The sequence below is a fragment of the Podarcis liolepis genome, assembly GCF_965112155.1.
Source record: "Podarcis liolepis genome assembly, chromosome: 16".
In the NCBI taxonomy this organism is placed as follows: domain Eukaryota; kingdom Metazoa; phylum Chordata; class Lepidosauria; order Squamata; family Lacertidae; genus Podarcis; species Podarcis liolepis.
This window is the reverse complement of record NC_139567.1, coordinates 13,096,895-13,114,102: the sequence shown is the minus strand read 5'-3', so window position 1 is coordinate 13,114,102 and position 17,208 is coordinate 13,096,895. Positions and strand designations below refer to the sequence as shown.

Genomic DNA, 17,208 nt, shown 5'->3' with positions numbered 1-17,208 from the left:
ATGTCCAATACCTTTCTGCAGCTTCTTCTTCTTTTGGTTGAAAGATGAAAGTGAGGGGGGAATCTGAAGGAAGAGATGTATGGAACAGAATGGAGATAGAGCCTCTAATTGTTGGCAGGTGCTCTTCAACGTGGCTGGGAAAATTCCCCTAATGATTTCAGGCCAAACTGCTCATAATCTTAGGGGAAGGGCATCTCGGAGTCCTTTGGACTTCACAAGGTCAAAGGGTCATTTGCAAAGCAGCCATACTGGCTGCCAAAGGGTAGGGAAAGTCTCTCATTAGTTTGAAATCCCGGTTTGCTCCCCCCCCCCGCCCCAGCAAATAATTTAGTCTAAAAATGTTCATGGCTTTTGTCTGTAGCCTAATTGCTCCCTTGCCTGAGCTTTATCTTGTGTAGCCTGGAAAAGGGGGGGGTGTGTGGAAAGAGAACAGAGCAACTTACAGTGACAGCTGCTCTTTTTAAAAAAATGATGCTGTCATGATTCTCAGATGAAGGTGTTTAATCTTCATCAGGTCATCAATTTATTGCATTATTTAAATAGCCTTTCCCCCCCAATTTAGAAAGTGTGGAACCTGTGGTGTGGATCAGACCAGTTCATGCTGAAATCTGCAAAGCTCAAATTTTTCAAGCATTGCTCTAGATGAGATGGCCTGATCCTGCAGACTTCTTATGTAAGGAACCCCAGCAGCACCAGCTGTGTGAGCACAGCAGCTCTGCATTCAGCTTCCAGAGCTCTTTGGGGATGCTCCTGGGTCTAATCTGGAAGTTTCACACATGACAATGGCATTAAAAGGCCAGGACGGGCTTCCCACCTGCTACCAAGCAAGATTCAAGGTTCTTGTAGCAGTGTACAAAGCTCTGAAAAACTTAGACCCATACCTTAAGGACCACTTTGTCCATCATGTCCCAAGCGCACCACTGAGATCATCCAGGGGAGCACTATTGGTGGTGCTTTTCCAGGGGGAAGTGTGGATAAGCCCCAAATTGCTTTCAGGAATACATATACTAGACGAAACCATGTACAAACATGCATAGGGCAGATGCACATAAATAACTGAATTGTCGCTGAAATATGGAGATTTTTTAAAAAAACACAAATTGATGCAGAAATGGGCAAGCTGGGTTCAAGGTTGTAAAAAACAGCAGGTGAAGAGGAACCAGAATGGAGAGATTCCTCCATCCCTAGTATTAAGCCACTCTGTTCTCTTAAAAATGCACCGATCAGATTCTCTAAGCCGAGTTGTGCATGCTGTGCACATAGGTATGTATGCATGTGTTATCTAGATACCCTCTCCTCTGTCTGACTTTGCTCAAGCCTCCTGGTCAGGGCCAGCAAATGAGAAGGCCGGTGCTTCCGGTGTCCAGGGTACCTGATGTTTTTGCCCTCCCATTGGCCACCCTGACAGAGAATAGCTGCAAGTTAATTCCCAGCAATAATGAAGTCAGGAGCAGCGAAGTGTGCGTGCGTTTGGTGGAAGGAAGGGGAGGGGAGAGAAACAGCTGAGGTTAGCCCTGTCTGGGAGTAAACTTGACCTGTCCTCTCTTAAAAGGGCCATTAGTTTTTGCCACCGCCAAGCAGGAGAGCACAAGGGACGGGCCTGCTTCAAGCTGAACTCCCACTTTGGCGGACTCGGCGGGGTTAGGATACAGAAAAGACAAGCACTCCATAGACTGCCAGGCCCTGAAAGCGACTATTGTTAAGGGCTTTGGCATGAGGGAGCCCAGAGCAAAAGAGACTTGTTAGAGAGGCCCAGGCTGAATACAAGACGCTCTCAGAAAGCCACTGAACCATGCTAAATTACTTAAACCAACACTATTGACATTGCACCCAGCTCTACTTGAAGGGGGCAGTTTCTCCTTCTGTTCATCAAAAATTCATAGTAAAACCCTCCGGCGCTTCTTTCTCTGCTCTTGTTATTCACTGAGGAGGGCTCCCCCCCCCCTTACAAACACACACACACACACCGTTCCTTTCCAGTCCCCTGGCTCTGAAAGGAAGACGGGGAAGCCTGCTATGGGAGATCAAGAGGGTTTTTGATGCAAAAACAACAACCCAACCCTTTCAGAGTTTATTAAATCAGAGTACAAGGCCAAGCAAACCTGGCTTGTTGCAGCCAACTGGATGTCAGAACAGTCGTGCTCCCGCCACCGGGGTCTGTTGCAAACAAGTTCTTCTGTCGTGTTCTGTGTACAGCCTCCCAGATTCCCCCATCAGTCAAGGCTGACAATTTCGAATTTCCAGAGGGGTAGTAGCCGTGTTTTTCTACCGCAGCAGCAGTAACAACAAAGAGTCTTGTGGCACCTCAAAGACTTGCACGTGTATCACGGCATGTGCTTGAGGGTCTGCTTCAGCCAGGCGGTTTCCCAAATTGGGGTGCTTACTTCATTCATCTGAGGAGGCGGACTCTAGCCCATGAAAGTTTTATGGCACAACAAGAAATTTGTTAACAATTTAGAAAGCGGTACCTCAGGTTGAAACGCTGAAATTGTTCCTTCGCCAGAGCAAGTCTTGGAAGGCAAACTGAGCCACGGTCTTCAAGCTGATATTGGGAGGAGGTGTGCCATTTGTTTATTTTTGTTGCTATTATTTGCATTTCTTACGTGACCTTCACAAAAAAAGGTCCAGGGCAAGTTACAGCATTAAAAATAATAATTGAAACAGTAAAAAGAAAACTAAGCCAAACCATCAACCCCAAATCAATGACTCATGAGGGACATTACAGGGAGGGTACCAAAATCCATTCTTCTGTTTTCAACAACAGACGAACATGGGAAATCCTGAGTTTTTCACTCACTCCCTGAAATGACCCCACCTGTTTTCCATTGCTGCCCCTTATGCCTAGACCTGTCCCCCAGATCTCTTGATATGACCACCCTATTTCCTTTTAAGCTCCTCCTAAAGCTCATCTTTTCCAGGAAGGCTTTGGGCCATTCCCCTTAGTCCCTGTACCTTGCTGTAACTAAGACAAAGTATGGGTTATTGAAATAACCACATCTCCTGCCTACCCATGTCTCCATGTCTCCATTTCCCATTTCATCTCTCGCAGGGGGTAGTCGATGTTGGGCTCTCCAGATGTTGTTGGATTACAACACCCATCAGCCCCAGCCAGCATGGCCAGAGGTGATGGGTGTTGTAGTCCAACAACATCTGGAGGACGCCTCCTCTATGGTTTCCCTGTGTTTGTTTTCAGATTGTAAGCCTCTTTGGAGTATGTCATACCTGCTCTTTGTAAAGTGTCATGTGGATGTCAGAACAATAGATAATGATTCATTTAGGATAGACCAATAGGCACGATAACCTAAAATGAGTTGCTTCACCAGCCACATTTGGATGTCAGCCTGTCAACTGATGCTGCCTGCTTCTCACAATCTACTCCCCTTCAGATGGCTTGGACTCCAGCTCCTAGTATCCCTAAGATTAGCAATGCTGGTTGGGACTATGGGAACTGGAGTCCCAAAACATCAGGAGGGCACCTAGTTGAGGAAGGGTGCCCTAAATTGTAACAAAAACAAGACCTGGATCTGAAGACAGGGGAATGTAGAACTGCTTTATAAGCCTTTTCGGCATGTAAACAGCATATAAATTAAATTATTCTATTATTACAGTATTGTATCCATAATTGATCGGCCCCTCCAATCCTCTTGCTGAGTCTAATCTGTTGAGTTGGGGGTTTCTGCAAAATCATTTCCCAAATCTCGCCTCTGACACTGGGTTGCCCTAATCCGGCTGCTCTGCCCTCCTGGATTCAATCAAAGGAGGCGAATGGCATAGCAAGAGCTGAGCATTTCTGTATATGAAGTGTGAAGAGGATCTCCCATGGTTCAGTGACTCTCTGCTAACTCAGTGGGAAGGAAATGATAAACATACTAAAGAGCTGCTGATTTGGTGCTGTGTAAACTCAGCCTGACACCGTTTACTTTGCTGTCAGAAGCCCCTTCGCCTGGCGCAGAACAGAGCACTTTTCACGGGCAGGCAGCCCCCACAAGCAAGCACAGGAGTTTCCCATGTCCATGGTTGTTAAGAAGAGCCCTGCTGGATCAGGCCAAAGGCGCGTCTAGTCCAGAACCCTGTTCTCACCATGGCCAACCAGATGCCTCTGAGAAGCCTACAGACAGGACCAGAGTCAACATACCCTCCCCACTTGTAACTCCCAGCAACTGTTATTTGGACAAATGCTGCTTCTGGCAGTGAACACTGCAGATCTTGGGAGGCAGAAGCAAGGAGAAAGCTATTTTTCCACTGCCAAGGCATCTTTCCCTGATTTTGAGCATGTTTTTCTGGCCTTTCTTTCTTGGAAAAAGTCACCAAGAGGTAAACATCAAGGGTGATGTTTAACTAAATAGTTGTGCTAGCGCAAGGATTAACACAACAGGATTTCCCTCTTCGCCCCCCCCATGCATTCCCCATGCACTACCCAAATCTGTTCAGGATGATTTGGGGAACTCAGATTTAGGGAGCGCATAGTGGGGGAGGAAAGGAGGAGACTGTTCCATTATGCAAGGAGAATTCCTTGTGCTGATGGGATGATCTGCCTAACCAGGACTTCTGAAGCTCAGCTCCGGCACCTCTCAGAACAAGGGAGAAATTTGTGGTGAGCTCCGGCACCTCTTTTTCTAGAAAAATTGCACTGTGCCTAACCTGAAGTTGAACACAACCCCAAATAAACCAAGTCAAAACCCACCATAATAAATCTGTTTTTAAAGCATACAAAAAAAAAACCAGTCTCATCAAGTGACACCAGTCTCTGCTCTGCCCTTTGGCTCCTGGTCTCACCCTGCATTCTGCCCTCAGGCTGAAGAGGACTGGCAAACCTACTACCCATGTTCTATTTGGGATAGCAGGTTGGTGGGGCACACGTAGTGATCCTCAGTACAGAATCCTACTGGTAGCTTATAGCTGAGCAGCATCTGCTGCAGACGATCTTCAAGGTTCTGGTTAACATCAAAGTCTGTTTGAGAAATTTGCAGTGATATAGGGTCTCCATGAAAACTGTAACCATGAAAGCACCTTCCTTCATCAGCCAGTCAGCATTCCTGTCCAGCAGAGAGAAGGTTATATTGGAAATAAAAAGGAATATATTGCTAGCTGTCTATCAACAGCAGTGTCTGGAATGCAAGCAGAAGACTCTTAGCAGGCTCCAAACCCTACCTCTCTTTAACCCGCAACCCCCCCTCCTCCTGAAGTTCGGTAGTGGCATAACAGATATCAAATCAATTTGCATATGCCTTTGTACTATTGCTTCTATTTGTTAAGGAGTGGGAAAAGCAGCAAGCTTCATCTCCTCTTTCAACCCACCCACTACCTCCATTAAATGTCCTACACTCGTCCCTGATGGGTTTGAGGAGTTCTTCGTTTCAGGCTGTCAAATGAATTCACAGAACTCTGTGAACATTTTCAGTGATGGCCCCAAACACTTTCCATTTCCGGCTATTTTCCCAGCTATTTGTAAAAACAGATGTGCATCTTCATTCATGTTGCTCTCAGTAACAGCATTGTGTTGGTCAGATCCTCTTATATGGCTATCATTGTGACATCATCCTACTCAACTGTATGAAGAATAAGTTGCTCAGCTGGATCATTCCATGCAACCACCAATAATCCGTATTCAAGAACAGTAGGTTGACTAAGACCCACTTCCTTCCTTTTACAATACAGTGACAGATCCAGGTTTTTGATGCCCCCTGGACAAAGCATCTCCCATGGGTTTCAAGAAGAACTAGGTTAATATTTTTGTCAGGGTGCCTCTTGCTCAAGGTGCTTCCTGTTCACCTTCCTGTATTGCTGCTACAGTTGCTAAGAAAAGATTGCTTGAGGAATATCTCCCAGTGGTTGACCTTGTAGCAACCACAACAAAGCAAGTGATGGTTTCCCCCCACAGTGACTTATCTGCTCATATTATGAGAAGTTCATCTCTCTCAAAACTTAGTACAAGGATAGCCAACAAGTCGTCCTCCAGATGTTGCTGTAGTACAGATCTCATTGTATCTGGGGGTGATGGGACTTGGAGGGCACCCCACTGGCCACCCCAACTTTAGAGAAATCCTTGGTACAACATATAACACTCTTAAAAGTGAAATCTACATCTCAAGCCATCAGTAGTCCACCAATATCACTTCAGAGGCATCTGTGCAAGGTGGGCTATAATTATGAACCAGAATGGGTTTACTTTTCAGATTTCAGAAGCTCAGGAGAGATTTGTTACTAGAGTCTGGGATTGAAGTAGGATTTTCACTAATGGAGTGTAGAATTCACTTTCCCTCCCCCTTCGCTCATGGTTAAGTTCTTCGCTCTGGCTTAGTTCTGCTCCTTCTACCACCATCCACGTTCCTATGAGCCAAAAATGAACTTTATGCTAATAGCTCAACTCTGGCTCCAATTTGAGTCAAAGTTCTTGCAAGTCTGAGATGAAACACATGCCTTTCTGTCAGGCCGGTAATAAGAGGCAGAGAGGTCGGAGATGTCCCAGGGCAATCGGAAACTATTTGGAGTGAGAGGAAGGAAACCAGGCTGTGATGTCCAATTCTAGATGATAGGACAGATCCATACTTCCAACTATCCCAGTTGTCATTTCAAGCTAATATGGAACCCACATGTTATCTTGATGAGGCCTAGTCAGGTTTGGTTTGGTTTTGAACTCAAATTAGAGAAAGCAAGAACTTTTATTGTAAAAGTATAGTTGTGTTAGTAAGAGAATCCCATTGCAGCGCTCTCTCCAGAAAACGTCTCCTCTGAAGCTTCCTTTCATGAGCCCATACAAAAGTCCGAATAATCTGGGGCTGAACAGTCTAACTTTAGAGTCATTCAGTTGTTTATTCTCCATTCTGTCTGCCAAGCAATGAGGAGAATTTCACCTCACACCTACTCATTCGTGTAGAAGGTCTGGTAAAACAGGCATTCATATAAGCTCAAAGATTCTGCAGAATCACTGGGAAACTTTGATTTGTCACGTGGTAAAGAACAGACAATATTTTTTTGAGATGCACCAAGATCCAGCCAGTCAGTTGCTTTGACTCTTCCAAAACGTGGTTGTGTTTAGCTCAGTGCTGGGGAAACTATGGTCCTTCAAATATGGTTGGCCTTCAAAGCCCGTCATCTCTTACTATTGGCAATGCTGGTTAGGACTGATGGGGGGGGGGGAGTCTGATAACCGGAGAGCCGCAGGTTCCCAGTCCCTGGTTTAAAAGATGACTGTTCTTCAAGAAAGCAATGAAACATTCTGGGCTCATGAAAGTCTCATTAGAGCAGCACTCATTTTCAAGGCTCCTTGTTGGCCAGGGACAATCTCACGTGTGTTTCCTCAAATGTAAGCAGCTTCTTTCATGATTATTTTTAAAGAAAGATATTGCTTCCTCCCAAAGGCAGAACCTGTTACTTGGCAAGCGTTCAGACAGTCTGGATCTTTTAGAGGAAGGGACATCACTTCCTGTAATACAAAAGGATTTTCCTCTCAACTTGTAATTGTCTTCTTGGAGAAGTCCTCTCCTCTTCTAAGTCGTCATTGGGAAGAGAGCCATACACAGCATAGTGCCAGGGCATGTTCTCTGAAGATTTGAGCCCCATTCAAAAGTGTTAGATGTGGACTTGAGATGATGCATGGAGGACGGATGAGGATTGTGTGTGTAGGTGCAACAATGGAGTCCTGTTTACATGGAAAATGTAATCCCTGCACCAAATGAAGGGAACAGTGAAGCTGGCACACAAAGTCCTTCCTATAATTTCGAAGGAAAAGGTCACCAATCCGCTTTAAATTCTTTAATTGCAATGTTTCTGCAGCTAGCCATTTCTTAGGAAACACAGGGAGTTTTGATCCTTTATTGCAGGGGTGGCCAACTTCCAAGAGACTGCGATCTACTCACAGAGTTAAAAACTGGCAGTGATCTACTCCCTTTCTGGGGCTTCAGGGAAAAGTTGTTGAGCTTTTTAGTGACATGTTTTAGGGGTGCAGGGCAAATATGTTGAGGTTTTTTTAGGGGAGCCAAACCTTCTTAGCTTCTTTGGGGGGAGATACCGGTGATCTACCACAAACGTCCAGTGATCTACCTGTTGGACTAGCCTGCTTTATTGTAAATGGAGCCTTGCCCTGTCTACTCAGAAGTAAATCCCACTGTATTCAATGGAGCTTACTCCCAGGTAACTGGGAGACTGGGCAGCCGTACACTGCAATCTGAAGCATTTTTACTCAGAACTAGGTCCCACTGAGTTCAGTCTGATTTACTGTCTGGTATGTTCCTGATCATTCTCAGTTTCTCCTCCTCCTCCTCCTCCTTCTATTATTTGAGTCTCCCTGACAGAGACTCAAAGCAACTTACAGCTAAAATTTTATTTCATTCCATTTATCTGTGGGAGGTCTTGTACATGATCCGTTCCATCACACATTTTTTTCTTTACAACCATCCCATGAGGTAGGTGAGGCGGAGAGGTTGTAATTGGCTCAAGGTGACAGGTGTATCTGTGTATATGACGTCGATGTGTGTGGCAAGATCAAACATGGGAGAAGCTTCCTGGTGTAGAATAGAACATCCCTCTTTTCATTGGGAAAATGTCGGAGGGTACGTAAAAAGGACAGGCCTTTAAATTGCCCATCAATGGTAAGCACCTGGGCAGCAGACTGAGCAGCAACAAGGGTTACCTGGTCACAGTCCTCCTCCGCACTGTGATGAGATGCATCTTTATTTCTAAATTTATCTTTGTAATTGTAGTACCTGTAGCAGCAAAACCAGATGCCTTCATTTGCCCCACTTGCAATAAACCATCTCTCTACTGTACTGGTCTCTACAGCCACAGCAGGTACTCTCCAGTGGTTTGGCTTGACCCCAGAAGGCACACTCTTCCATTGCCTCCCAACGGAGGCCTTGTGAAAAGTGGCCACCCTACCTCAACCTCAGAAATTCTTGTGTCTGAGAACACAGTTTCCATGTCCGGATTTGGTTATGGCTGCCTATAGCTCCAGCCTAGCTGTGATGGTGCACACCTTATAAATCCCACTCTGCAGACTTCAGGCCCATACAGAACCAGAAATTGATGCAATCTGTTGTATAGCGTTGGTGGCATAGTGGTGAGCATAGCTGCCTTCTAATCTGTTGCATAAATTCCAGGAGGTAAACCATACGTGGAACGAGTCTGCCCATGAGGCTTGATGAAGGTAGAAACTGTCTCTCATGTCTTGTTGAACTGCCGTTTTTACAGGGATATACGCTCAGTATTTATCACTCCTGTTAAACAGAAATCTCCAAATGGGTCTGAACTTCATTGTCTAAAACTACTGGTAGAGGACAAGGATCTAGAGATCACCCTAAGGGTGGCCAAATTCTGTGCGACTGCCATAAAACTTAGGGAACAAGCTGTACTACCAAAATGATTTAAATGACAATTTTAGGTTATATTTTAGTGATCAAGATTTTATATATATATATATATATATATATATATATATATATATATATATATATATAATATTTTTAACTGCCGCTATATCTGAATTGTCTCTGTTATATCCAAATGCAATTCAATGTATTCCTGTTGTGTTTTATGGTTTTCCTGATATTGTAAGTGAGCTGGAACTGGTCTGTGAGCATAATAATAAAATTCTAAGTTCTAAATTCCAGGAAGGCAATACCAATGGAGTACTGTATTTTTCGCTCTATAAGACGCACCAGACCACAAGACGCACCTAGTTTTTGGAGGAGAAAAACAAGAAAAAAAATATTCTGAATCTCAGAAGCCAGAACAGCAAGAGGGATCGCTGTGCAGTGAAAGCAGCAACCCCTCTTGCTGTTCTGGCTTCTGGGATAGCTGCGTAGCCTGCATTCGCTCCATACGACGCACACACATTTCCCCTTACTTTTTAGGAGGGAAAAAGTGAGTCTTATAGAGCAAAAAATATGGTACAGTGGTGCCCCGCAAGACGAATGCCTCGCAAGATGGAAAACTCGCTAGACGAAAGAGTTTTCCGTTTTGGAGGTGCTTCGCAAAACAAATTTCCTATGGGCTTGCTTCGCAAGACGACAATGTCTTGCGTGTTCCTGCTGGGGTTTTTTCCTTCCCCCCCTTTTCCTAAGCCGCTAAGCCGCTTATCAGCTGATCCGATCAGCAGATAAGCTGCTAAAAGCCGCTAATAGCGCTAATCCGCTAATGCTTCAATGGGCTTGCTTCGCAAGACGAAAAAACCGCTAGACGAAGAGAATCACAGAACGGATTCTTTTCGTCTTGCGAGACACCACTGTACTTAAAGCATGCAGGTTGGATGTGCATTAGATACATGCCTAGGCTTTCAAAACCTCCCCATAGAAGCTGTATTCCTAAGGAAAGTGCATCCCTTCTTTCCCAGACCCAGTGGCCTGACAATCACAAGCTATATCATGTAGCGCTAGTGCACTGATATACATAAAGTATCAGTACCAACACCGACATGGATAGTAACACACATGGCTTCATTTTGCTGCATTTCCCACATAGGCATACCTGACTTCCTGTCCTAAGAATTCTGGGTAATATAATGTGACATGTATTTCCTGCAGTAAGAAATATGAAACTGTCACAGTTGCCACTAGAGGGCATACCAATGACCTGTGCGCCTGTGTGCCTGAACATGACTTGTTCCGTTTGTTAATTAATGGCGTGAAGCTTGGGTAGATATCTCACTGGCACAGATACAAACCCTCTGTTATTCTTTGTGTAAATGGGTTCAGCCTGCTAAGCCCCTGTTTAGTCACAGAATAGCCGGCTCTCACAACAGTCCTCCAGATGTGTCATAATAAGCTGCCATGAATGTGCAAGGAGGCAGCTGGGACAGCGTTAAATCAAAAAATAGCATGGTTTTGGAGTTCCAGCTCTAGGCCTTTGTAGTATTTTATTACAGGCTTCTTTCTTTTTTTGGAGATGTGGCGGGGGGGGGGGGGAATAACACATTTTATTCCAAGTACACTGATTTAACAGGACAAAGATATCTCCTTTTAAAAAATGCACATTCTTCCCGTTTTCCCTCTAGAGTCTTATATAGGGGTGCAGCTGCTCTATAGTCCCCTGAAGCGCATAAGAAGATGGAGGCCTTTTGGAAGGGAAGTGTCCAATTTCTGTGGCTCCCAGCTGGGAGCAGTGAGTCACTTCCTTGCAGGAAAGGAAAAGCAAAAAATGAGAGAGAGAGAGAGAGAGAGAGAGAGAGAGAGAGAGAGAGAGAGAGCAAAGCATCCCAGACTAAAAGCAGGGTTATCATTTGGTTAAAAAAATGGAAGCAAGTTGACAAGGTGTGTGCTTCAGCAAATCACAAGATAACCTACTGGCCGTATGCTAGGGTAGTTTTCTGTATTTCCATTTTGTTTGCAGATTGCAGCCTGTTTTTCCTTCCCAAGGGAAGCCCAAGGCAGCTAACAGGAAAATCAGGGTGAGTGGTGAGTATGAATGTAAAATATCAAAATGATAGCAGACCCTCCAAGTGTCCCTATTTTCCCAGATTTACAGAAGCTGTCCCAGTTTCTGATTTGATCCCAGAATGTCCCAGTTTTCCTTAGGACGACTCTGTTTCCATTGGAGAAATGTTGGAGGTTATGGAGTTATGCTACCCTTGAGCCAAGGAGATAAGTAACTATACAATCTTTAGAAGACATCTGAAGGCAGCCCCGTATAGGGAAGTTGTTGTTGTTTTTTAATGTTTGATGTTTTATTATGTTTTTATATATGTCGGAAGCTGCCCAGAGTGGCTGGGGCACCTCAGTCAGTTGTGTGGGGCATAAATATAATAATGATCATCATCCTCTATTATGTCTCAATTTTCATCAGAGAAATGTTGATATTCAATGGGACGTTCTATCAAAAAACAGAACCATTTTTAAAAACCAATTTTCATATCCAAACAGTACTGACAAATAAGTAAGTAAAACTCAGTGAGAGTGATTTCAATAACTCTTCCCATTGGCTGTAAAATTCAGCTAATTAACAATAGCTGTTCTATCAACGTATACTATGACACAATGATGAAACTGATACCCTCCTAGCTTGAGAACTCCAGGTTAAGTCCTACTTTACAGAGGAGTGACCCCTATTTGAAGGGGCTGTGTAGTTTCCTATCAGTTGTAATCACTTGGACAGCAAAGGGAGCAGAGACATAAATCACATCATCACGGTCTGACCCATGTTGCCATTTCTGCATCATCCATCAGTTTAATCTTCTCTGGTAGGGACTGTGCCTTCTTTCCAACTGTAGTTTCTTAAGAGTGTTGAGCAGGGGTAGGCAACCTAAGGCCCGGGGGCCAGATGCAGCCCAATCGCCTTCTCAATCCAGCCCACGGATGGTCCGGGAATCAGCATGTTTTTACATGAGTAGAATGTGTCCTTTTATTTAAAATGCATCTCTGGGTTATTTGTGGGGCCTGCCTGCTGTTTCTACATGAGTAGAAAGTGTGCTTTTATTTATAATGCATCTCTGCATTTGTGGTGCACAGGAAATTGTTCATTATTTTTTTCAAAATATAGTCCGGCCCACCACATGGTCTGAGGGACGGTGGACTGGCCCACATCTGAAAAATGTTGCTGACCCCTGGTGTTGAGAATAATTAAAAAAGTAAAGGGACCCCTGAACATTAGGTCCAGTCGTGGCCGACTCTGTGGTTGCGGCGCTCATCTCGATTTATTGGCCGAGGGAGCCGGCGTACAGCTTCCGGGTCATGTGGCCAGCATGACTAAGCCGCTTCTGGCTAACCAGAGCAGCGCACGGAAATGCCGTTTACCTTCCCTCCGGAGCGGTACCTATTTATCTACTTGCACTTTGACGTGCTTTCGAACTGCTAGGTTGGCAGGAGCAGGGACCGAGCAACAAGAGTTCACCCCATCGCAGGGATTCGAACTACTGACCTTCTGATCGGCAAGTCCTAGGGTCTGTGGTTTAACCCTCTGAGAATAACTAGGCAACCTATTCCTTTCCCAGAGTGGATTTACAGTACAATCAATCCCTCGTCTCAGGGAATTCTGGGAATTGCAGCTCTGGAAGGGGGAAATGTGTTTCATAACAATTCTCTGCACCTGCGAGAAACTTCAGTTCCATTACAGTGGAAAGCAGTATGACCCTGCTTTAGATGTATAGTGCAGGTGGAACCGTACTGGACCGATAGCTGATTCTTACTTCATCCCTAGTGATGGGGCACGATCTTACACTATACCTGAGGGTAGCAAGTATATTAGGAGACAGGGGGTGGTCCCCATGACTTACACACACCTGCAACACCTCACCTATGCTCCCCAACACCACCCAGGCAGCTGCTTCATCCTCATTGCGCCTACCTAATGGTAGGGCCGGCCTCCTCCTGTCAAAAAGGAATGAAAACATTAAGGAAATTGACAACTGTGTTGAATCTCAGAATAGTAACACTTTGGGTCGATAAGAGAGCTGCGATATTGTCACGTCTACACGTTTCATTTGAAAAGAGAAGGGGAAATCACAAATGGAGCAATTTGCTAATGGGACTCATGGGATTTTTGCAAACAGCAGCCAAGGAAGTAAACCTAAGTCTTTGGAATGAACCACTTCAGAATGCAGGTGGAGGTGGGGAAACATGACAAAATGTTTCCCCATGGAAAGGAGTCTGATACACAGAAAACTAACCTTTCTGGAAGATGATTAGGCTACAAACCCTTCTCCCGGATGTCTGGTTTTCTGTGTTCAGGAAAGAAGGGGAGTTGGGGATATGGAGAAGTATTTAGTTACACGAGTCCCCCTCCCAATGTGAAGTAGTACAGTCCAGACAAAGATTGACTATGCCGTCTGCTGTTTGTGAAAACTAGGCTGTAGTTAATCTTTGGAGTAGGAAAATACATTCCCCCCTTGCTTCCTAATGAGAAACACAAACTCAGCATTCAGGGGGACAGACAGTTGTTCCAAATCCAGGAAAATGAAATGGAGGAGGAAGGAGAGAGAAAACACGCAATGGAATTGGGGGTTGGGAACCAGAGATTGTAGCTCTGAGTAAACTGTTGATTAAAAAAAAATGCAATAAATGAGTGATGGCGTCAGACCCAGGAGAGGCGCAGAAGGAAAATTGAAAATGAGCAGGCTCTTTCCTAAGTAAGGACAGCTGCCGGGGGTGGAATGGGAACAGCATTTTAATAAACAGTAAAGGTACAACACCTGGGAGCAGATGAGAGGCGCTGAATCCATTGGGTTGGGGGGCGAAGGGGATGTGACTCTGAGCCCAAATGAGAAGAGAGCAGGAAGCCTTTAGGAACATATTTATGTAGACAAACCTTTTATTTGTCTACATTTGCGAGAAGTAGTTCCTTTAGGGCGGCAGCACCTGTGCTCTGAGAACTCCTTGCCTGCGGAGATTAGGCAGACACCTTCACTAAACTGCTTTGGAAGCCTGCCAGAAACCTTTTCTCTTCCATCAAGCCTGTCTGGACACATGATCTAGTTGCATTTGTTTTAAATTTTCATTTGCTTGCTTAACAAAATGAGGGTTTTATGTATATTTGTTTTTCATTAGTTTGTGGGTTTGGGTTAGGTTTATAGATATATATAATTGTACTTGGAAAATTAATTTTTGAGCAAGCGGTTTATACGTTTTCTAAATAAATAAATATTGCAAAATACTGTTTGATTGTTTTTTTTTTAAAGAAATCTTTGTGCATTGTTATCATGGAGTCGGTCACTACCTCTCAGGTGAGTCTACTTCAGAGGACTGCTGTGAGGATACAATGGCCGAGGGTGGGGTGGATTGCAGCCAACTAAGCTCTACTCAGAGAAGACCCACTGAAATGAATGAGCCTAAGTTAGGCCCGATCTCCACTATACATACTAGACACCAGCCAGCTTTCAACCATGGATAGCCTTCAAGCTATGATCCCACTCAAAGTCTGCAACATCAGACTTTGTACGATGAAAAACAAGCTGTGAAGCTTTGTGTATTCAGCAAATAGGATGTCCAACACTGAACAGTGATTCCGGATATTGAATACTGTTTCGTAGAATTCTTCACCAGCGTGGTGGGAGGATATAGAATTGCTTCATAAACCCATCTTATTTCAAATGAATGGATGTAAATGAAAATATCAGATGCTGTAGAACAGTGCTCATGTAATAATGTACTCACTGCTCATTTACCTCACTTCATTTAAAGATTTTCAGAGACTTTGAGACGAAAGATTTCATTTTGGACTAGTTTTGGTTTGAAGGAGTTCTGTAAAAGATTGTCTATTGCGTATGTACATGGTCAGTGCCTTAGCTGGCTTTGGGAAGGCAGTGTGAGGGCTGGGGCAGGGGTTATATTTTGGCCACACTCCCCTCCTTCCATGTGACAAGGAAGGGTGCGGCCCACAGCTTCCATGTAGAAATACTCTTGCAGCCCACTTGGTATGAGAGGTTGGACCACCCCACATTATAGCATCCCCTAACCAGAAGATTGCCTCCATCCATCCAGTGTCAGAGCAAGCTGATCGGGTGCCTGGGGCAGTGCGTGTGTCCTGCGCCCAGGGGCGGGGCCCGCCACCCATAGGGGTGGGGCCAGCTGCCTGCGGGGTGGGACCAGCCAGGGCAGGATGCTCCGTGTGGCCTCCCAGGAGTCCGCCTGCCTCTTCCCACTCAGTCGCCCTACTACTAAGGAGGAGGCAGTGGGCAGACCATTTGGGGCATTGCAGAGCCTGCGGGCGCCCAAGCCTCCGTGTCACTCCCAGGAGAAATGCGTGGCACAGGCATGCTGCAGGCCCCGCAGTGAGTGCCGCCTGGCATTTTGTCACCCCCCTCAGTGGTGACACCCAGGGTGGCCCGCCCCCACCACACCCCCTTCCTCCGCCCCTGCATCCATCTGCCAGTGTACCTTCTCGAAGTGGAAGAAGTCAAGGCAACGTCGCAGCTGTTGCCTGCTTTTTTGCTGTCAGGGAAGAGGAAAAGGCTCTCTTTTATATCCACTCAGTTGCCATGTTCTCTTGTGACATCACACATAGTCTGTAGTCAACAGCAATAGCTGGTGAAGCATCATCATAATCTCATACCTCACAATTGCAGGTTTGGCTCAATAGTGATTTAGTGTGGCTGCATACCAGGGCTGGTTGAGGGTTTGAGAGAAAGGGGAGCAGCCAACATGACTCTTATCTTTGTATAGTATGCTATTCCACCTATGCAAAAGCCAGAGGTTTCTACACCCCACATCTTTCAATCCGCTTACACAAGAAGAATCTTCAAAGTTCAAGAAAACATTCCACCAGATGAAAGCACATAAAGGTGTTGTAATGGGTATGGGGTTGCTCGTGCGTAAGTTGCCGCCTCTCCTGGCTATGTTGCCTTGTTAAACCTTTTTGTCTGGACAGCCCTTCAATTCGTGGCTGCCTCAGTCGCTAGCAGAATCCGTCAGTGGGCGTTTCTTAAATCTTTTCCAACATAAAAGTTGTTTGACACCCAGTCTCTTCCTACTCTCTCTGCGCGGAAGTCTTCTGCACAGGGTGGGCGTGGGTAGTGGAGGACCCGTGCTCTCCCTGCTGGTGTCCGGTGAAGAGTCCTGGAGCCCTCTCGCCGATTCCTCCATCAGCCCCTCTATATCCCTGGTGTTGCGCTGATTTGCTTCCCCATCTGCGGAGCTGCCTCTCTCCCTGCTGGGCCCTTCTCCAGCATCATTTGAGAGCCTTCCCTCCGCCTCTAGCTCCGATGTCAGTTCCCTGACAGGTGTGCTGGAGCAGACTTTGATATTTCAAATTTCAGTGGTACCCTGGCATGGCCAAAATCTTTTCCCTCCCCACTTCTTGGCTTCTGTTCTAATCAGTTCACTATGTCATAGCTGCAACACCCTGCAGTGCCCCCTGGGCTCTGTGTCCAGTGGGGCAGAACTGGTCTCCCTGCCCTAAATCCACCTCTGGGGTGTGGAGTAAAGTTTGTGAGAGGGGAAGGACCTAGATGGAGTCTGGAGGGCTGTACTTATCTCATGGACAGGAGGTTTCTCAGCCCTGGCATAAAAGCCAAGGGTTATCTCCAACAATAGTTGTATTCAGAGTAGACCTACTGAATCAATAGACAGCTAGACTGGTGACTGGGAGTGGCCACCGAGACCATATAACACCGGTCCCAAAAGATCTTCATTGGCTCCCAGTATGTTTCCAAGAACAATTCAAAGTGTTGGTGCTGACATTTAAAGCCCTAAACGGCCTCGGTCCTGTATACCTGAAGGAGCGTCTCCACCCCCATCATCCACTGAGGTCCAGCGCCGAGGGCCTTCTGGCGGTTCCCTTGCT

General features: G+C 45.6%; 2 long non-coding RNA genes across 2 annotated transcripts; one reads left to right on the top strand and one right to left on the bottom strand.

Annotated features, from left to right (window-relative positions):
• Window positions 1-2,058: 2,058 nt before the first annotated feature.
• On the bottom strand, window positions 2,059-15,902 carry LOC310695902. The gene is made up of 3 exons (XR_014520341.1): window positions 15,804-15,902; window positions 13,220-13,298; window positions 2,059-2,408 (listed from the first exon to the last, which is right to left on the bottom strand). It is a non-coding gene; the product is annotated as an uncharacterized lncRNA (long non-coding RNA).
• Window positions 5,207-7,765, top strand: LOC310695899. Its single transcript, XR_014520339.1, has 2 exons — window positions 5,207-6,136; window positions 7,362-7,765. It is a non-coding gene; the product is annotated as an uncharacterized lncRNA (long non-coding RNA).
• Window positions 15,903-17,208: the final 1,306 nt, after the last annotated feature.